At 46.5% G+C, this 23,112-nt stretch overlaps 1 protein-coding gene across 4 annotated transcripts in view; it reads right to left on the bottom strand.

Moving 5' to 3' along the window:
• The window catches only part of LOC141072596 (protein arginine N-methyltransferase 7-like), a 224,992-nt gene that overhangs the window by 29,484 nt on the left and 172,396 nt on the right, over positions 1–23,112 (bottom strand). The window lies entirely within an intron of this gene.

Raw genomic sequence — 23,112 nt, 5'->3', positions numbered from 1 at the left:
ACTCCCATACCGGGATTATGAGTATGGCGTGTACTGCCACCCCATATCCTCATGAATCCCAATGGCAGGACCCTAACCCCTAACACAGGACTCGTGTTCAGATGGCCGCTCCTGGTCCTGACCTTCGTCTACCATCACTCTCCCTCCAGAGCCTGATGATCGAGAGAGACGTCCTGCAGAAAAGGTTTGGGACAGCAATCTTTTCATGCAGATAACAGACCCCTGTTACGGGGTGAGTTGGAGGTAAGAGGTTGCAGCGTTTTATATTCTGGTAACCAGCCGCCATAGGCTGAATGTGACCGCTCTAATCAGCACCCTGGCTTGCAGCCTGTGGCTCTAAACTTATTTTATGAGCCAACACTTACTTTTCAAGCACGTCGGTGCAGCGCGGTTCCAGCCTCCTCCCGTGGTGGCGTTATTGCATTGGGCTCCAGCAGGAGCCCAGCACGGCCGACGCCAGATTCCGGCTACCGGCAGGCTCCGCCCCTCGGCTTCCTCTTCCTGTACCAGCGCCATCTTGGTGCTCCAGGAGGCCGGAATGGGGCCCCGCCCACCGGTTCCAGGCAGGGATTTCATAAAGCTTCTAGGCAGCGGCGGGGGTGTTCACCTCGCTCTCTCTCTCCCTCTTTCAGCCTTCGGGCGGCAGCTGCGGCGGGGACACAAGTCGTGGGTATGTGAGTACTGCATTACAAGTTGCTCCCTCACTCCGCTTTTTACCCCCGACAGTCGGCACCAGGTAAAGCCTGTCAGTATGCCCAAGGGAGAGAAGTCCCGCTCCTCCTCATCCGCTTCAGCGACCATGGTCAAATATTTTGTATGTACCAAATGCAATGTCAGGCTTCCTTCGGGTCAGTCCTCGCCACTCTGCTCAGATTGCAGCAGAACCACAGTGTAACCTATGCTAGAGAGCAGGTGCAGCCCCCCCGCCTTGCCTGCCAGAGCTCCCGCATTATCCCTGGAGCAGGAGGAAGCCGCCCTGCCTGCCGCCCAGGGGCGATCCATCTCCACGGGAGACAGTGAGTGTCCAGGATGGACCTCCTCCTTATCTAAGTCTGTGGGCGACCTTACCAAGGTGTCACAGACCTTGGTAATGGTGCCTGACAGATTGCCACTTCAGACTCCAGTGGACACAGGCGCATCGAAGGAGCCTCCTTTTGGGCCTTCTAGAGGTCGTAAAAGGTTTAGACAGGACCACCAACCCAGGTCCCCTTCTCCCTCAATCTCACCACCAGAATTCCTCTGGCTGTCTGCCTCCTCCCGGTCCTCAGCCCTGAAATCAGGAGAGGCATTATCAGAGACACACTCAGAGGAGGGTTCTGAGTATGGGCCAGAACAGTCCCAGGGCGTCAAGGATATGGTTCAGGGCCTCATTGCCGCAGTCAATGAGACCTTTATCATTGGGGACGCCACATCAAAACCTAATGATCAGGCTTTTTCATTTAAGCGTCATAAGTCAGCTTTCAATTGAGGGTATCCACATTAAAATTGGATGAAGAGTTTAGGAGTTTCAGCTCCTTAACATGTGCCACCCTGTTTTTAAAGGGACCAAAAGTAATTGGACTGATTAAATAATTGTAAATAAAATGTTCATTTCTAGTACTTGGTTGAAAACCCTTTGTTGGCAATGATTGCCTGAAGTCTTGAACTCATGGACATCACCAGACGCTGTGCTTCCTCCTTTTTGATGCTCTGCCAGGCCTTCACTGCGGTGGTTTTCAGTTGCTGTTTGTTTGTGGGCCTTTCTGTCTGAAGTTTAGTCTTTAACACGTGAAATGCATGCTCAATTGGGTTGAGATCAGGTGACTGACTTGGCCATTCAACAATATTCCACTTCTTTGCTTTAATAAACTCCTGGGTTGCTTTGGCTTTATGTTTTGGGTCATTGTCCATCTGTAGCATGAAACAACGACCAATCAGTTTGGCTGCATTTGGCTGGATCTGAGCACACAGTATGGCTCTGAATACCTCAGAATTCATTTGGCTGCTTCTGTCCTGTGTCACATCAGCAATAAACACTAGTGACCCAGTGCCACTGGCAGCCATGCATGCCCAAGCCATCACACTGCCGCCTCCACCGCGTTTTGCAGATGATGTGGTATGCTTTGGATCATGAGCTGTACCATGCCTTCACCATACTTTTCTCTTTCCATCATTCTCTTAGAGGTTGATCTTGGTTTCATCTGTCCAAAGAATGTTCTTCCAGAACTGTTCTGGCTTTTTTTAGATGTTTTTTAGCAAAGTCCAGTCTAGCCTTTTTATTCTTGATGCTTATGAGTGGCTTGCACCGTGCAGTGAACACTCTGTATTTACTTTCATGCAGTCTTCTCTTTATGGTAGATTTGGATATTGATACGTCTACCTCCTGGAGAGTGTTGTTCACTTGGTTGGCTGTTGTGAAGGGGTTTCTCTTCACCATGGAGATTATTCTGCTATCATCCACCACTGTTGTCTTCCGTGGGCGCCCAGGTCTTTTTGCATTGATGAGTTCACCAGTGCTTTCTTTCTCAGGATGTACTAAACTGTAGATTTTGCCACTCCTAATGTTGTAGCAATTTCTTGGATGGGTTTTTTCTGTTTTTGCAGCTTAAGGATGGCTTGTTTCACCTGCATGGAGAGCTCCTTTGACCGCATCTTTCCTTCACAGGGAAACCTTCCAAATGCAAGCACCACACCTCAAATCAACTCCAGGCCTTTTATCTGCTTAATTGAGAATGACATAACGAAGGGATTGCCCACACCTGTCCATGAAATAGCCTTGGAGTCAATTGTCCAATTACTTTTGGTCCCTTTAAAAACAGGGTGGCACATGTTAAGGAGCTGAAACTCCTAAACCCTTCATCCAATTTTAATGTGGATACCCTCAAATGAAAGCTGAAAGCCTGAACTTCAACTACATCTGAATTGTTTTGTTTAAAATTCATTGTGGTAATTTCTAGAACCAAAATTAGAAAAATGTTGTCTCTGTCCAAATATATATGGACCTAACTGTATGTTTTCAAACGTAGGGCTCAACCCTTTCAGCCCTTTCGCCATGCCCCAGCAACAGGCACTTATGCTCAGGGCCCACAGAGGTCGCAAGCACCTAGAGGTAGGAGGAGGGTATCCTTTCGGGCCACCCCTTCATGGCATTCCCGCAGTTCCAACCGCAGAGCTACCAGGTCAGGGCAGAGCAGAGCCGCTTCAGTCTGACGCCGGCAGGGAATCCAACTCCCTTCCCAGTACCTCTCCCAGACTAGGAGGCCGCCTTCTCCTCTTCAGAGATGTCTGGCAAAGTTCAGTAGAGGATATCTGGGTAAAGGACGTGGTATCCACAGGATGCAAGATAGACTTCAACGCGCTTCTGCGAGACCGGTTTTTTTCTATCACAACCACCAAAAGACGCTGCTATGGCTGTAGGGTTTTTTGCGGCAATCGACTCTCTCCTCAACGCAGGAGTAATCGTCCCAGTTCCTGAGCAGGAACGTTTTACCGGCTTTTACTCAAACCTGTTTGTGATACCAAAAAAGTATGGATCAGTTCGTCCCATACTAGACCTCAAAAGGCTAAACAGATGGGTCAGCTTACGCCATTTCAGGATGGAGTTGATTCAGTCGGTAATTATGTATATGGAGGATCAGGAATTCCTATGTTCCATAGATATCCGGGACGCCTACCTGCACGTCCCCACTTTTCAGGGACATCAAAGGTTTCTGCGCTTCGCTGTCCAACAGCAGCATTTCCAGTTTGTGGCCCTGCCAATTGGGCTGCAAACAACCCCCAGAATTTTTACAAAAATTATGGCAGCGTTGGTTGCTATATTAAGGGTCACAGGCATAGTATTAGTACCATATCTCGACGATATTCTCGTCAAAGCGCCCTCCTTCGCTCAGGCCCGGGAAGACCTAGCGGTGGTTTTAAACACGCTGTCCCGGTTTGGTTGGATCGTAAACAGCGAGAAATCTCACCTAACGCCAACACAACGCCTAGAATTCTTAGGGAAGCTAATCGACACTCGCTGCTCTAGGGTCTTTCTCACAGAAAGAAAGTGGATTACCCTCCAGCAGGGAATTCGCTCTCTGTTAAAATTCCGACTTCTATCCTTTTGCGCTGCCATGAGAGTCCTGGGGAGGATGGTGGCAGCCTCAGAGGCAATACCCTTTGCCCTGTTCCGTTCCAGGATACTGCAGAGGAACATACTTCTTCAGTGGGACAGGCCCATCTCTTCGCTGAATCACCCCTTCCTCCCTTCCATTCAGACCAGGCAGTCATTCAAGTGGTGGCTGACCTCCCCCCTCGTTCATCTGGGACGGCCCTTTCCTCCTGTTCACTGGCAGGTGGTAACTACAGATGCCAGTGTCCAGGGCTGGGGTACGGTATTCCGTCACCTGACGGTCCAGGGATGATGATCAAGGCGAGAATCCTCACTATCAATCAACATTCTAGAACTGAGAGCGGTCTTTCTAGCACTCCTACATTGGGAAAGATACCTCAAGGACCAGCCAGTCTGGATTCAAACGGACAATGCCACAGCGGTGGCATACAGCAATCACCAACGGGGAACCAGGAGTCCCTAGGCACTGGCCGAGGTATCCAGAATCTTCAACTGGGCGGAAGCTGCGATTCTGGCAATTTCGTCAGTTTACCCTCCGAATTCTCGGTTGCTCAATTTGACATCATGGCCATTGAAACCACAATACTGAGAGCAGCAGATTTTTCGGACCGAGTCATTAATACAATGATCCAGGCTAGGAAGCCATCCTCTTCCAGGGTCTTATCGAGCCTGGAAGGCCTATTTTGGCTGGTGTGAGTCTAATCACATTACACCTATGCCCTGTTCCCTACCATCTGTCCTAGCCTTTTTCCAGGCAGGATTAGGTGCCGGTCTTGCCCTAAGTTCCTTGAAAGGCCAGGTATCTGCTCTCTCTATTCTTTTTCAATGAAATTTGGCCTCCCGCTTACAGGTTAAGACCTTTCTGCAAGGGGTGGCACATACAGCTCCTCCTTACAGATTGCCAGTGGCTCCATGGGATCTTAACCAGGTCTTGGAAGCCTTGACAGATTCACCCTTTGAACCCCTCCAGGAAGCTCCCATGTCTTTGTTGTCCTGGAAGGTGGTATTTCTCATAGCCATCACCTCTATTAGGCGGGTTTCAGAATTAGCGGCATTGTCCTGTCGCCCTCCATTTTTGATTATGCATCAGGACAAGGTTGTTTTGCGGCCTCCTCCAAACTTTATTCCCAAGGTGGTATCGGCCTTCCACCTGAACAAGGATATAATCCTTCTGTCATTTTGTCCCGCCCCAACCCATCCTCAGGAACGTTCTTTGAATAAGCTAGACCTGGTCAGGGCGATAAGGGTCTATCTGGCCAGGACCGCTCCCTTCAGGATGGCAGACTCGCTCTTTGTTATCCCCAATGGTGTGAGAAGAGTCCTGCTGGCCTCTAAGGCAAGAGTTGCCCGCTGGATCAGAATGGCAATTCTGGAAGCCTACGGGATGAAGGACAGGCTGTCCCCTGCTAGGGTCAAGGCCCATTCAACCCGGGCGGTGGGCGCCTCCTGGGCGGTACACAATACGGCATCGGCCATGCAGTTGTGCAAGGCAGCTACATGGTCGTCCGTGCATACCTTTTCGAGGTTCTATAAGGTCCATACCTATGCTTCAGCGGACGCCAGCCTAGGTAGAAGAATCTTGCAGGCCGCAGTGGTGAGTTCTCCGACATGAAGGAAGTTTCTGTCTTCTCCCACCCCAGGGACTGCTTTTGGACGTCCCACAGTTCCTGTGTCCCCCAATGAGACGGAAGAGAAAACAAGATTTTGGTTGCTTTCCGTAAAATCTGTTTCTCAGAGTCTTCATTGGGGGACACAGTGCCCTCCCATGAGTCTATTATCTGTAAAGATTATATGATTGACTTACATGATGTCTCCTCTTACTGCTTTTTCACTAACTGATTGTCCTACAGCCGGTCGGAGGGGTGTATACTGTGGAGACGGAGCTAACAATTTTTTCATGGCATAGTCTCAAACTCCTAGTGACAGCAGCACAGACCCACGGTTCCTGTGTCCCCCAATGAAGACTCTGAGAAACAGATTTTACGGTAAGCAACCAAAATCCTGTTTTCTTGGCAACCTTTCACCACAAATGTAAAAATACTATTAAACATCTAGACATAATCTGATACAATATAACAACATATTTATCATGTAGGTAAATAATGAACTAATGTCGCTCCTCTTCACATGTTTGTTTCCTATGGAAATCGCTACATGATATAACAAAGGCAAAGTCTCAGTGGTTAAAGCTGTGCGATATCAGAGCTGCGAGAACATGGAAGGAGCACTGAATGTACAGGCACCCATGCAGACTGAGTGGGTAACAGGCGGGGATCCCAGCCATTGAAGGCATGTGATGCGTGACTCCAATACACAGGGACCGAAACATGAAATCTAAAGATACACTGCATTCACCAAGCCAGAGACAGCAGGAGCCGCCACTCCGCATAGGACAATTCTCATTCCTGGCTTCTTTTAAATTGAGCAGAACAAAGACACAATTAATTCTTCGTGACGGTCAGCAGAATATCACAACCATCTGCTGAAGTGCTTGTCACTACCTTAGGGAGAAAACCGTGCTCCTGAACTATAAGAAGAGACATCAATAGATAATGGGAAACATAATAATCTCACTAATAAACGAAATATGTCAGGAATGGATTTGCAGAAACATGGCTCAGTGGTAATTAAACAGGCTGTACAGGTGGAGCCATCGTGGTCCTTGTTATATGCATTTACAGAAGGCAAAAAAGGAAATTCCATGTCAAGTAATCCAAATCTAAACTTTTTTTTACCCAATGTCTTCAGATTATTTTTGATATTTTACAAAAAGAAAGTTTAACATCTTTATCTTCATTAGATAATTTTTTTTATAGATTTCTAAACTTTTGAAAAAGTCTGAATTTTGGGCTTCTTACATTTTTTATCATATCTCGGGTTAGAAATAGGATAAAGAGACGGGAGAGGCACCATCTTGCTTAGAGCGGTACAGGCATTAATTTGATATGTCACAAGATCATGTTTGTTGATAATATGTGCCATTTTGATAAAATATTTTCAAAAAAGGCATGTGTGTTACTTAAGTTCTTGGTTACATTTCTACAAGGATTCAAGTTGGGCACTCCTTAGGGTCATATTTTTAAGTGTGATTTTCTAAATACATGTGAAACAAAACACCGTGAGCACAACTATAGTGGGTGCTAAGGTTAGATTCCCAAACCGTATAGATAATACAGTTGTGGCCAAAAGTATTTACACCCCTGCAATTCTGTCAGATAATACTCAGTTTCTTCCCGAAAATGATTGCAAACACAAATTCTTTGGTATTATCTTCATTTAATTTGTCTTAAATGAAAAAACACAAACGAGAACGAAGTAAAAAGCAAAACATTGATCATTTCACACAAAACTCACAAAATGGGCCAGACAAAAGTATTGGCATCCTCAGCCTAATACTTGGTTGCACAACCTTTAGCCAAAATAACTGCGACCAACAGCTTCCGGTAACCATCACTGAGTTTCTTACAATGCTCTGTTGGAATTTTAGACCATTCTTCTTTGGCAAACTGCTCCAGGTCCCTGATATTTGAAGGGTGCCTTCACCAAACTGCCATTTTTAGATCTCTCCACAGGTGTTCTATGGGATTCAGGTCTGGACTCATTGCTGGCTACCTTAGAAGTCTCCAGTGCTTTCTCTCAAACCATTTTCTAGTGCTTTTTGAAGTGTGTTTTGGGTCATTGTCCTGCTGGAAGACCCATGACCTCTGAGGGAGACCAAGCTTTCTCACACTGGGCCCTACATTATGCTGCAAAATTTGTTGGTAGCCTTCTGATTTCATAATTGCATGCACACGGTCAAACAGTCCAGTGCCAGAGGCAGCAAAGCAACCCCAAAACATCAGGGAACCTCCGCCATGTTTGACTGTAGGGACCGTGTTCTTTTCTTTGAATGCCTCTTTTTTTCTCCTGTAAACTCTATGTTGATGCCTTTGCCCAAAAAGCTCTACTTTTGTCTCATCTGACCAGAGAACATTCTTCCAAAACGTTTTAGGCTTTTTCAGGTAAGTTTTGGCAAACTCCAGCCTGGCTTTTTTGTGTCTCGGGGTAAGAAGTGGGGTCTTCCTGGGTCTCCTACCATACAGTCCCTTTTCATTCAGATGCCGACGCATAGTACGGGTTGACACTGTTGTACCCTCGGACTGCAGGGCAGCTTGAACTTGTTTGGATGTTAGTCGAGGTTCTTTATCCAACATCCGCACAATCTTGCGCTGAAATCTCTTGTCAATTTTTCTTTTCCGTCCACATCTAGGGAGGTTAGCCACAGTGCCATGGGCTTTAAACTTCTTGATGACACTGCGCACGGTAGACACAGGAACATTCAGGTCTTTGGAGATGGACTTGTAGCCTTGAGATTGCTCATGCTTCCTCACAATTTGGTTTCTCAAGTCCTCAGACAGTTCTTTGGTCTTTCCTTTCTCCGTGCTCAATGTGGTACACACAAGGACACAGGACAGAGGTTAAGTCAACTTTAATCCATGTCAACTGGCTGCAAGTGTGATTTAGTTATTGCCAACACCTGTTAGGTGCCACAGGTAAGTTACAGGTGCTGTTAATTACACAAATTAGAGAAGCATCACATGATTTTTCGAACAGTGCCAATACTTTTGTCCACCCTCTTTTTTATGTTTGGTGTGGAATTATATCCAATTTGGCTTTAGGACAATTCTTTTTGTGTTTTTTTCATTTAAGACAAATTAAATGAAGATAATAATGCCAAAGAATTTGTGTTTGCAATCATTTTCAGGAAGAAACTGAGTATTATCTGACAGAATTGCAGGGGTGTCAATACTTTTGGCCACAACTGTAGTTATAAACCTAGCACTCAACTTAAGCATAATCAAAAGAGGATTTATTGTAGTACAAAGGTAAAACGTTTCAGTCAATAGATGACCTTCTTCAGTTACTACAAAATAAATATACAAGTGTGTAAATTAACATCAAATAAAACAAACAAAAATAATATAACATCAAGATTCCATAAAGAAAAATTTCACAAAGAGAAAAAAAATATTTTTGTGGTAATAATAAATAAGGTATATACACTGGAAGATACATAGACATATGTATAGAGAGATATTTAATCAACTAACGCAAAAAATCCCAGCTATCATGCACAATCACTACTGAGAGAGGGATAAGGAGAGATCAGAAACACTTAAAACCGGAAGTTCCAAACCGGAACAATATGGCCGTGCGTTCCATATCATGTTACAGTGTGCTCCAGCGCATAAATACATGGATAATTCAATTGATATTTGTCAAATCATAATAAAATTGTAGCAGTTAGGTATGGGCATACTATAGGGTGTTAGGGTGTGGGTTGGGGAGCTGGGCAGAGAATTGAAGCATCCTTATTTACAGTTACGTCATCGTGGGCAGTGACAGTCTATGAAGCAATGTGGATACAATCACATGTGAGGAAGACAGCAGCTGATGTAGAAATGATACATGGTGACTGAAGTCTATTAGCAGTGGATGATTTATTATAGCAAGTGTGGTACAGTAAAGGGTGTTTTACTGGATGGGACATACATTTCTCCCAGCAGATTAATGTTTGGCCGGGTTTTTCGCCTAAAGACAGGACCTGCGATGATGTCATGGTCATGTGATCAGCCCATGTGATGTCTACCTCACTTGTGGGAGCTGTTATGGGCTATGTAATGGAGGTTGGTGTTTGGCACATGGGGAGTGTGTCTGGAAGTTACAGGAACTTGGCTGGAGTTAGCCTGAACTTGTATACAGGATCCCCGTGCTGCAGGACTATACCAACAAGACTCTCAACAACCCTGGGAATGGCACCTAGTGGATGCCGCGGCCCTGGCAGCCGCTTAGTTAAGCCCGTCCCGTGCAAGGGGTGAGTCTGGGACCAGTGGTTCTCCAAGCTGGAGTATATTTATGCTTTTCCTTACTTTCTGTTAATCTGCTGTTTGCAACGTGACATTAAACCACTGAAATTGGACTTTAAGCCTGTGTGTTGCCTCGTTACTGCAGCCCTGCCATTACCAACCAGAGCGAACACCTACACAAGCTACAAGTGAAAACGGACATGTACTTTTCCGTGCCTACACTGCGTTCAGTGTAATAATGTTCTCAAAGGAGACAAGTTTACACATCCTTTCTCGGGCAAAGAATTCTAGATTCAGAACTTCTTCACATGTGATTCCGCTTACGTCATTTATCTGATAAAATGCCCCTGCGGCCTTCTACACGTAGGTGAGACATCCCAGCCGATACGTGACAGGATCTCAAAACATAAGTCGATAATAAGATGCAAAAACCTCCTTCTTCCCATTCCACACCACTTCATCTCCCTGGGCCATAATATTTCTCAATTAAAATTCCAGGTGATAGAGCAGGTGCTACCCCCACGTCGTGGGGGAAACAGGATCCTAAACCTAAAAAAAAAACGCGAAGCCTTCTGGATCCATATATTAGAGACAATGAGTCCAAAAGGTCTTAACAGGGAATACAAATTATCAGCTTTTCTGAAAAAATGACGGTATAGAGGTTTTTTTCAGGAATTACACAATATTGACTGCATGATTTGCTATGTAAGAAAGGATTTATCATGTCACCTATGTAACTCCATATTGGACCACTTCTGGTCCCTACTACAGTACTATTTGCGGTATGAGTATGATAAATAATACTACTGCATTTATTATTAAGTTACTAATATTGCTCTTCTTTTTCATAGAGCCGTCTATATTAATATGTGGGGACCGGAGACTTCTGCTATATGCGTATTCTTCCTATTTGGAACCTCTTATCACGTTCACCTCTTTGATACCACACAACTCTGAAAAGGATAAGAAAATCCCCATTCACCATCCTCACTGTTTCTTATACGATATGCTGCCTTCTGTACATGTCCATTTTCACTTGTAGGTTGCTATAATAAATCATCCACTGCTAATAGACTTCAGTCACCATGTCTCATTTCTACATCAGCTGCTGTCTTCCTCACATGTGATTATATCCACATTGCTTCATAGACTGTCACTGCCCACGGTAAATAAGGATGCTTCAATTCTATGCCCAGCTCCCCAACCCACACCCTATAGTATGCCCATACCTAACCGCTACAACAGGGGTGGGGAACCTTTTTCCATCCGGGGGCCATTTGGAAATTTCTACCATCATTCGAGGGCCACACAAAAATGATCACCTTGAGGCTGTGTACCCACGTAAGCGTTTTTTTCGCGTTTTTTTTACCAGCAAAAATGCTTAAAAAATGCTTAAAAGAAGCATCCAATTCATTTTAATGAATTCCGCACTTTTTGTACATATTGATGCATTTTTTTCCACGAAAAAAACGCATCGCGGTAACAAACACAGCATGCTCATTAATTTTGCGGAAAAATCCGTATTTCTAGCTATTTTCTATGAGACTGGGGACGCGCGGAAAACATGCAAAAAACGCGCGGAAGAAAAGCGAGCGTTTTCTGGGAAGAAGTCCGGTTTTCATGCAGAAATTTTCTACATACGTGGGTACATAGCCTGAAAATTACCCCGGTATATTTAGTCAAACAATTAATTACGGTAACTCACCCTTAATGTGACGGCTGGAGCTGCTTCTCCATCACTGGGGGCTATATATATCACAGGTGGTAGGATATACAGTACTCGGGGGGATATACAGCACTTTCGGGGTAAATGCAGCAGCTGTGGGGGGATATATAGCATCGGGGGGACAGGGATAGTCGGGGAGGCTCATAGATCACCAGGGGGGACAGATCACTGAGGGGTGACACGAAGATCACAGGGATGTACATAGCTTTGGGTGACAGATCACAGGGGGCACATGGGAGCACAAACATCACAGGGGGTACATAGCAGGTGGGCACATAGATAACATGGGGCACAAAGCTGGAAGCACAGATATCACAGGGGTGCACATAGATCACGGGGGGCACATAGCTGGAGGGAACAGATCACAGGGGGCATAGATATCACATGGGGAAACAGCTGGGGGGGCACATAGATGGAGGGCACAGATCACAGGGGGTATATATAGGTGGGGGGCACGGATCACATGTGGAAACATAGCTGGAGGGCACAGATCACAGGGGGTATATATAGGTGGGGGGCACAGATCACATGTGGAAACATAGCTGGAGGGCACAGATCACGGGGTATATATAGGTGGGGGGCACAGATCACATGTGGAAACATAGCTGGGGGCACAGATCATGGTGTGTATATATAGGTGGGGGGCACAGATCACAGGGGGTGTATATATACAGTTACAGTTAGGTCCATATATATTTGGACAGAGAAAACATTTTTCTAATTTTGGCTCTAGACATTACCACAATGAATTTTAAACAAAACATTTCAGATGCAGATGAAGTTCAGACTTTGAGCTTTCCTTTGAGGGTATCCACATTAAAATTGGATGAATGGTTTAGGAGTTTCAGCTCCTTAACATGTGCCGCCCTGTTTTTAAAGGGACCAAAAGAAATTGGACAATTGACTCCAAGGCTATTTCATGGACAGGTGTGGGCTATCCCTTCATTATGTCTTTCTCAATTAAGCAGATAAAAGGCCTGGAGTTGATTTGAGGTGTGGTGCTTGCATTTGGAAGGTTTTGCTGTGAAGGAAAGATGCGGTCAAAGGAGCTCTCCATGCAGGTGAAACAAGCCATCCTTAAGTTGCAAAAACAGATAAAAAACATCCGAGAAATTGCTACAACATTAGGAGTGGCAAAATCTACAGTTTGGTACATCCGGAGAAAGAAAGAAAGCACTGGTGAACTCATCAATGCAAAAAGACCTGGGCGCCCACGGAAGACAACAGTGGTGGATGATCGCAGAATAATCTCCGTGGTGAAGAGAAACCCCTTCACAACAGCCAACCAAGTGAACAACACTCTCCAGGAGGTAGGCGTATCAATATCCAAATCTACCATAAAGAGAAGACTGCATGAAAGTAAATACAGAGGGTTCACTGCATGGTGCAAGCAACTCACAAGCATCAAGAATAAAAAGGCTAGACTGGACTTTGCTAAAAAAAAATCTAAAAAAGCCAGCACAGTTCTGGATGAACATTCTTTGGACAGATGAAACCAAGATCAACCTCTACCAGAATGATGGAAAGAGAAAAGTATGACAAAGGCGTAGTACAGATCATGATCCAAAGCATACCACATCATCTGTAAAACACGGCGGAGGCTGTGTGATGGCTTGGGCATGCATGGCTGCCAGTGGCACTGGGTCACTAGTGTTTATTGCTGATGTGACACAGGACAGAAGCAGCCAAATGAATTCTGAGGTATTCAGAGCCATACTGTGTGCTCAGATCCAGCCAAATGCAGCCAATCTGATTGGTCGTCGTTTCATGCTACAGATGGACAATGACCCAAAACATAAAGCCAAAGCAACCCAGGAGTTTATTAAAGCAAAGAAGTGGAATATTGTTGAATGGCCAAGTCAGTCACCTGATCTCAACCCAATTGAGCATGCATTTCACTTGTTAAAGACTAAACTTCAGACAGAAAGGCCCACAAACAAACAGCAACTGAAAACCACCGCAGTGAAGGCCTGGCAGAGCATCAAAAAGGAGGAAACACAGCGTCTGGTGATGTCCATGAGTTCAAGACTTCAGGCAGTCATTGCCAACAAAGGGTTTTCAACCAAGTACTAGAAATGAACATTTTATTTACAATTATTTAATCTGTCCAATTATTTTTGGTCCCGTTAAAAACAGGGTGGCACATGTTAAGGAGCTGAAACTCCTAAACCCTTCATCCAATTTTAATGTGGATACCCTCAAATGAAAGCTGAAAGTCTGAACTTCAACTGCATCTGAATTGTTTTGTTTAAAATTCATTGTGGTAATGTCTAGAACCAAAATTAGAAAAATATTGTCTCTGTCCAAATATATATGGACCTAACTGTAGGAGGGGGGCACAGATCACATGTGGAAACATAGTTGGAGGGCACAGATCACAGGGGGTATATATAGGTGGGGAGCACAGATCACATGTGGAAACATAGCTGGAGGGCACAGATCACGGGGTATATAAAGGTGGGGGGCACAGATCACATGTGGAAACATAGCTGGGGGCACAGATCACGGGGTATATATAGGTGGGGGGCACAGATCACATGTGGAAGTATAGCTGGGGGCACATAGCTGGAGGGCACAGATCCCCAGGGAGGCACAGAGCTGTGGGCACGCACTCACAGAGATCGCTGACTCTAGTGGCAGCATCTCCTCTTCCGGGACATGTGGACGGGAGAGCATTGGGCGCTAGTCCCGCCCACCCAGACGACGTCATCGTCAGTGCAGAGCATGAGAGCAGGCAGCGTTTTGTAATGAACGCTACGTGCCCGTGCACTTGGGGGTTAAAGGGCCAGCAGCTGAGAGGATACAGAAGCCGCCCGAGCATTGAGGACTCCAGGGACCTACCCGCGGGCCGCATGAAAAGCCACTGCGGGCGGCATGCGGCCCGCGGGCCGGAGGTTCCCCACCCCTGCGCTACAATTTTATTATGATTTGACAAATATCGGCTGAATTACCCATGTATTTATGCGCTGGAGCGCACTGGAACATGATATGGAACGCACAGCCATATTGTTCCAGTTTGGAACTTCCGGTTTTAGGCGTCTCGATACCAGATTGGCCGTCATTAGCCTAGTACCGCCCTCCCCTCCTCCTTATATCCCCGTCTAGACTTGCGGCGGATCCCGCGTCTGGAGGTACATATGCCCGATCATACTTCATACTAAGGTAACATGGCTTCTCTTGTCCTCCCTGCTTTGGGCGACTCACTTTACGCCTACCATACTAATGGCCATTATATTGGAATCTCTTATAGCTTATCAGCCATGCTTGAGGACAGTGTGTCCCTGTAAGTAGCTATTACACCCTATACTCACATGGTTCATTTCAGCCCTGTCTCACCCCTGCAACTTCTCTTTATAGATCCTGAGCACATCCAGTCATTCAATAGGTGTATATCCTATTATAAGAAATCTAGTACAAACACGGTATGTCACACATCCTCCTTGGAGGTTGTTTCTGATCTCTCCTTATTCCTCTCTCAGTAGTGATTGTGCATGATAACTGGGATTTTTTGCATTAGTCGATTTAATATCTCTCTATACATATGACCATGTATCTTCCAGTGTATATACCTTATTTCCGACAAAAATATTTTTTTTCTCTTTGTGAAATTTTTCTTTATGGAATCTTGATGTTATATTATTTTTGTTTATTTTATTTGATGTTAATTTACACAATTGTATATTTATTTTGTAGTAACTGAAGAAGGTCATCTATTGACCGAAACGTTTTACCTTTGTACTACAATAAATCCTCTTTCGAATATACTAGAGTGCTAGGTTTATATCTATTTTTTAAATACAGTCTCATCCTGATTACGGTACGTATTTTGCGGATTATAAGACGCACCACAAATTTTGAGGAGAAAAATAGGGAAAAAACTTTTAATTTTTTTATAAAATGGTGGTGCTTCTTATAATCCATGCATCTTATTGCTTACTGGGGGTGGTGGCTGTGGTGAAGCGGGGCCCCAAAGTCGCTTCTGGAGGAGGCAAGAGTGGTGTGTCAATCAAACATATCACAGATAAGATTCCATGTACCATTAGTCAACAACCTCCACATGCAGGAATACAGCCATCTGAGATACAGCAAGGATTCGTCTCAGCCGCATGTAACGTATAACGTGATCGATGCAGCTGGACATGGGCAAATAGTGTTTTTCTTGCTATGTTTTTCACCTTATATGTATAGTAAGAATTTTTGGTATGGTTTTATCATTGTGTGTATACAGGACCTGACCTATGTGTGCACTTTGTACTTTTTTGACCATAAGCCAGTAAGGACTTTTTCACTCTGTATGATTTATGTGTTTCCATTTGAAGCAATAAAGCCGACGATTTTAGCTAAATCTGTATGGGGTGTGGAAATCTTCTTGATCTATTATTTCATTACATGATTTCACAAATTGAGATAGGTGCTGTTTCAATAAAATCAGTGTTTTATCAGCAGGAGATTATTACTACACGACGAGGTGTCTCGTGCCTCCTAGTTGTTCCGTGTAACCCTGCCAACAGCACTGACTAGCAACTTTCTGCTTATGTACACAGGAGCTGCCAATTAGTGGTGTGGGCAGGGTTATACAGGGCTCAGTATTCAGAGCACTGCTAGATCCATAGCAGAAAAAACAGTGATGGTACCAAATGACAGCACGCAGCCCAGTAAGTGACACATTGATGGAATCAGAATCTCCACCCCTACATCATGCTGTTCTCAAATTCATGACAAAAACTGCTGACAGATTAAGTTTAATACGGCAATTAAATAAGGGGATTACTTTCTATGCTATGTTGGCAATATGGTCCTGATGTTGGGGGCCTGAACCAAAAAACAGCCCCCTGCCACCCACTACTCAAGAAGTTATGCAAACCTCATCCCCCCAGAATTATTAGGAACCTTACAGCATAAGCTATGAGGCTAGCTACCTTCCAGGCTGAAATACAATCAGTAGAAGTGCCCCCTCTTCCTTCTGCCATCAATCAGTGTAAAGGAGGAGAGGACAGGCAGCGGGAGCGGACAGGCTGCAGGGGCAGGAGAGAGCCTATGGGTACGTACCCACGGATGAGTGCAATCCGATAAAAAATCGGATTGCACTTTGACCAATGTTATTCAATGGGTGACATCTCATATGCAATCTTTTTTCTCAGCTGAAATTGGTCTGAAAAAAATCGCTGCATGCTGCGTATCTCGGACGAGACTCACCAATACAAGTCAATGGATGTGAGAAAAGAAAATCGCACAGCACTCGCACCATTCATATGCAATACGTTTTTTTAGATACATTAACATTCTGTGGCATAGAACACTGTAAATGGTCCTGTAAATGATTGTAGTATAATAATTCCAGAGGGAAAAAACGAATTGCATATAGATTGCACACGCATGTTCCGTTTAAAAAAATTGCATGCCACTTGCATTGTACTCGCATGACATTCGTCCATTTTTTCAGTACTGAACGTTTTTCTCCTCACATATGGGTATGTACCCTTTGTGTGATCCTCCTTCTGTTCTGTGTTAGGCTGGGTCACACAGACTCTTTTTAGCACAATTTGTCATTTTTTTGTGTGATTCTTACTGTACATGTCAAAAATTGTACGTTGTTATTTATTATTATTTATTTATATAGCGCCATTAATTCCATGGTGCTATACATGATAAGGGGGGGTTACATACAAAGTTATAGATATCGTTAACAGTAAACAAATTTACAATGACAGATGTACAGAGGGGAGAGGACCCTGTCCTTGCAGACTTACATTCTACGGGATAGTGGGGAAGAGACAGAAGGTCGGGGGTGCAGCAGCTCTGGTGGTGATGAGGTGGCAGCTCAGGCGGTGGTGAGGCGGCAGAATGGTTATTGCAGTCTGTAAGATGGGTTTTCAGGTTCCGTTTGAAGGATCCGAGGGTGGTGGATAATCGGATGTGCTGAGACATGGCATTCCAGAGGATAGGGGATATTCGGGAGAAATCTTGGAGGCGGTTGTGTGAGGAATGAATAAATGTGGAAGAGAGTAGGAGGTCTTGGAGGATCGAAGATTACATGAGGGAAGATATTGGGAGATTAGTTCACAGATATAGGGAGGGGAAAGGTTGTGGATGGCTTTGTAGGTCAGTGTTAGTAGTTTGAACTGGATTTGTTGGGGAATTCGGAGCCAATAGAGGGATTTGCAGAGAGGGGAGACAGGGGAGTAGCAAGGAGAGAGGTGGATTAGTCGGGCAGCAGAATTGAGGACAGACTGGAGCGGTGCAAGAGACTTAGCAGGGAGGCCACAGAGGAGAGTGTTGCAGTAGTCAAGGCAGGAGATTATGAGGGGATGTACAAGAGTTTTAGTAGATTGAGGACTGAGGAAGGGACGGATTCTGGAAATATTTTTGTGTTGGAGGCGACAGGAGGTGGCAAGAGATTGGACGTGTGGCTTGAAGGACAGGGCAGAGTCGAGTTACTCCGAGGCAGCGGATTTCAGGTGCGGGAGAGAGTGTGATGCCGATTACCATAGTAGATAGTTCGGGTAGGGAAGATACGTGAGATGGAGGAAAGATAATGAGTTCAGTTTTGTCAGCATTGAGTTTTAGGAAGCGAGAGGTGAAAAAGGAGGATATGGCTGATAGACACTCCGGGATTCTGGACAGCAGAGAGGGGACATCTGAGTGTCGTCTGCATACAGGTGGTACTGGAAGCCATGGGACTTTATTAGTTGCCCTAGGCCAAGAGTATAGATGGAAAAAAGTAAGGGCCCCAGGACAGAGCCTTGGGGGACTCCAACAGAGAGGGGGCGGGATGAGGAGGTGGTGTGGGAGTGGGAAACGCTGAATGTGCGGTCAGAAAGGTATGAGGAAATCCAGGACAGAGCAAGGTCTTTGATGCCAAGGGAAGAAAGAATCTGTAGCAGTAGGCAGTGGTCAACTGTGTCAAAGGCAGAGGACAGGTCAAGAAGGAGGAGGATGGAGAACTGTCTGTTAGCTTTGGCTGTGAGTAAGTCATTAGTAATTTTGGTCAGGACAGTGGTGGGGGTGGAAGACAGATTGCAGGATGTCAAAGAGGGAGTTAGATGAGAGGTGGGAGGATAATTGAGCATGGACATGCTGTTCAAGGAGTTTGGAAGCAAATGGGAGCAGTGATATGGGGCGATAGCTGGGTATAGCAGTTACATAGTAACATAGCTATTAAGGTTGAAGGAAGACTTTAAGTCCATCTAGTTCAACCCATATAGTCCATCTAGTTCAACCCATATGGGTCAAGGTTTGATTTTTTGAGGATGGGTGTTATGGTGGCATGTTTGAAGGCAGAGGGGAAGGTACCAGAAGTTAGGGATAGGTTGAAGAGATGGGTTAGGGCTGGAATGATCATGTTAATGAGGTTGGGGAGCAGGTGGGAAGGGATGGGGTCAAGTGCACAGGTGGTGAGACGTGATTTGGAAAGGAGATGAGTAAGCTCTCCTTCAGTGATGTTGGAGAGGGAGGTTATTAGGGAAGGGCAGAGGTCTGGTATGTGGAGCGGTTAGTATGGTGGAACTGTTGTTTTACAATGCGGCTTTTGGTAACATGGTTTTTGCAGATGAAATACATTTTGAAATGTGTGACACCAATATAACTGCAGTGCCAAAATCTGCATCACAAAACGGTGACAACTTACGCGCACACAAGAGTTAAAATTATGATAAAAATGAATCAGTGAAAACTAAGGGTTATCAGCGTTCCTAGTTTTCCAATGTAAACCAAAATGGGCAGAGGGTTTGGTGGAGGCCCAGATAATTTGACGGTAATTAACGCTGAAATTGCTGGTGGTGGCCCTTCTCATACAGATACAGACTTGCTGGATAGGTTTTATTTCTCTGTGATACTCAAATTTTTAAACACAAAACCTATTTTTTTTTCAGTGTTCAAAAATCAATGTACAAATTATAGTCAATGTTATAGCCATTTATTCATAATCACTAAGGGTATGTGCACACAATCAGTAAATTGCTGCGGGTTGACGCTGCGTATTTATGCAGCGTCAAACCCACAGCGGCCAGATGGTACAGCATAGTGGATGGGATTTCAAGAGATCCCATGTCCACTATGCATCCACAGATGCCCACGACTCACCTGCGGAAATGGACATGCGGTGCATCAACTTCGTTTCACCAATAGAAATGTCTTGAATCCACATGGTTCAGTGTACACTTGTGGATTCACCTGCATTCAGTAGAAATAGACAGCAGCGCTTTGGACACAGGAAAAGTGCTGCTAGTTCCAGATCATTGTCACCCACCTTTCAGGTGGACAGAAACAAAAGATACAAATAGCACCCAGAGACAGTCCTGCAGCTGGAAAGTAGCGATACGTCTATATGCAGTTTTCTCCTTCGCCTCATTGGAGGACACAGATACTGTGGGTGTATGCTTCTGCCGCTAGGAGGCTGACACTAAGTGGAAAAAAAAAAGAGGTTAGCTCCTCCTCTGTCGTATACACCCTCGCCCCTATTGCGGGCGGTACTCGGTTTTTTGCTTAGTGTCCATGGAGGCACACACGTCTGGTTTTGCTCCAGACTTTTTCTTTTTTTTTTTCCCATGAAGATGAGACAGGGGCGACGGACCCTATTGAAAGGGTCCGATCTCCCCAAACCATCAACGGGCGAGCACGTGTTGAGTATCGTCTCCACGTATCCTCTCCCGCACCGTGGGACATATCTGGGCCGTTTTCCCCAGACCTTTTTTTATTTTATTTTTACCGTCTATGAAGATGAGACGGGACAACAGATCCTATTGAAAGGGTCCGATTTCCCCAAACCATCAACGGGCGAGCACGTGCGAGTGTCCTTCCACGTATCCTACGTATGGGCTGTACAGAGGCACAAGACTAGTCCGTGCGGCCCCCACTGCTCCACCAATGCTCCACTGCGGTGCTGCAAGGTGGCGGACGGTCCCTCTCCTCACCCCCTGAAGGGGTTAGATGGAGCTAGGGTGCCTGCACCGTCCTATTTTGTCAAGGCCCCCTCACATACCTGAGCTGGGAAGCTGAAGAGGATCGTCAGTGAGGAGAGGGCCTGGGAGGGCTCCTGCGGCGAAGATCCGGGGCTGGAGCCCTTAGCTGGACACCAGCGAGTGGCTACAGAGCGGTGCGGAGAAGCCCGCGCCAGTAAGTAGCGCCATTTTTTTGTGGCGCCATGGAGTCGCCCCCCCCCCCCCGTCGCAGGCAGGGGATAAATTGAGACCGCGGCTTTAGTCGAAGCTAGGCCGCGACCGGAAGTTCCGCCTCCGGGCCGCGCGTCACTTCCGGCGGCCTGCCCCCCGGGCCTGGGCGGTGGGGGATAAATTTAGTCCCCGGCTTCGGAGCGCGGCTAGGCCGCAGACCCGGAAGTACCGCCCTTGGACCGGTTTATATACTGGCGGTCCGCCCCACAGCTGGTGGCGCAATTTTTGTGCGGAGGCGTCCAGGAACGGGGGGGGCACAGGACTGGGGTAAGTGCTGCCCGGGAGACCACAGGGAAAACGAGGTGCTACCTCCTTCCCCGTCCCCAGCAGCGGACAGATACAGCATGTCCGAAGAAGCAGCATGCATCTCTTGTCGGGCTGCGTTTCCGCGGGTGCAGAGCAAGCGATTATGCAAAGCCGGCGACTCCAAAAGCGCCCAGGAGCCCTCCCCTGCGACCGAACCCACAATGCTGGTGTGGGCAGACCGCAGAGGACAAGGCTCGAGATTCCCGCTGTGCAGCGCCCGGAACCCGACGCCTAACAGAACCTCAGTGTCCGTCCTCCCCTGCGACCGCAACCAATGTGCCAAGCCCCCCAGAGTGGACCCTATTACTGTCACAGTTCATGCAATTGAGTCCCTTCAGGCCTCAGATGGGGGCAGGGACAGTGGCTTGCCGGCCTTAGAGGGCACCTCCACCTCACAAGATCCTCTGGCCTGCAGGGGCCGCTCTCACTCCAAGCAGACCCGAGGGAAACGAATCCACACGGTGTCGCCTAGTCCATCCGGTGCCTTGGCATCCGTAAGTTCTGCTTCTCGCTCCCCGTCACCAGTGGTTGATAGCGAGCAGACCTCAGAATTCGACTCAGACGAGCCCCTTGACCTGGATACTCCAGCGTCACGGGAAACAGTGGACAACCTCATAGAAGCCGTCAATCAGACCTTGGGGATTGAGGATGATCCCGCAGCGGCTACGGGGCATGAAGTGGCATTTAAGCAAGTGAAGCGCCCGCACAGAATTTTTTCCTCTCACCCGGAGTTTGAGGACATAGTGCAGCGGCACAGAGAACATCCAGACAGGCGTTTCTCGGGTCAAAAGGCACTCGAAACAAGGTATACGTTTGCTCCGAACCTCCGTAAAAAATGGATGGAATCCCCGATGGTGGATCCTCCAGTTTCGCGCCTAGGCACTAAGACCCTGCTATCCGTCCCTAGTGTTTCCTCAATTAAGGATCCCACGGATCGCCTTATAGAGAGCTTTGCTCGCTCAGTATATGAGGCGTCAGGGTCAGCGGTCGCTCCCTCATTCACAGCAACTTGGGTAGCCAAGGCTATAATATCATGGTCAGAAACATTAAACAAGGTCGCGCAGGAGCAGGATCTACCTGCAGAGATTTCGGAGGTCGCAGGTCAGATGGCGATGGCCGGAGACTATGTAATCAATGCGTCTTTGGATGCAGACAATTGCTCGGCACTTGCTGCCGCTAATGCAATTTCTATCAGAAGAGCCCTATGGTTAAGGACATGGCGAGCCGATTCTACTTCTATGAAGTCCTTGACTTCCCTGCCTTATTAGTGCAGCCACCTATTTGGGGAGAAGTTGGATCAACTTAGCTCCGACTCCACAGGAGGAAAGAGCGGGTTTCTCCCTTAACAAAAGGTCAAAACGCTTTTATTCGTCACCTGTTTTTCAGGCACGGTTTCGGGCCTTTCGCAACCCTGGGTGGACTACAGCGGCCAATTCCGCCGCCTCAGGCCGCCCCAACCAGGATAGGGAGCGGCAGGTCTCATACAGAACCAACCCACTGGGGAGAATGCATACTCAGCAGCCCAGATCGACGGGATCCAGATCCCAATGATCGTTGGCCAAATGACTTGAGGCCTTTACCAGACGACACCGGCAAGGTGGGCGGCCGCCTACTCTGGTTTCACCACGTCTGGGTCCATGTAGCTCACGACGCATGGGGAAAGGAATTGGTGGCCTCAGGTTACAAAATAAAATTTGTCAGATATCCTCCAAGACGGTTTTTTCTTTCCCGGCTTCCCAGGGTGGATACCCAGGCAAGTGCTCTATTGGGAGCCATCAAATCGCTCCAGCACAATGGAGTCATTGTTCCAGTCCCGAAACACGAAAGAGCTCAGGGGTTCTATTCCAACCTTTTTGCGGTTCCCAAAAAGGACGGGTCTGTCAGGCCTGTTTTGGACCTGTAGCTTCTGAACAAATTCATCAGGATCAGACATTTCTGGATGGAGTCTCTCCGTTCAGTCATATCTACATATTG

Source organism: Dendrobates tinctorius, unplaced genomic scaffold (genome assembly GCF_039654945.1).
Source record: "Dendrobates tinctorius isolate UK_male_01 unplaced genomic scaffold, ASM3965494v1 ptg000278l, whole genome shotgun sequence".
NCBI lineage: Eukaryota > Metazoa > Chordata > Amphibia > Anura > Dendrobatidae > Dendrobates > Dendrobates tinctorius.
This window is presented reverse-complemented; position numbering and strand designations above follow the sequence as displayed.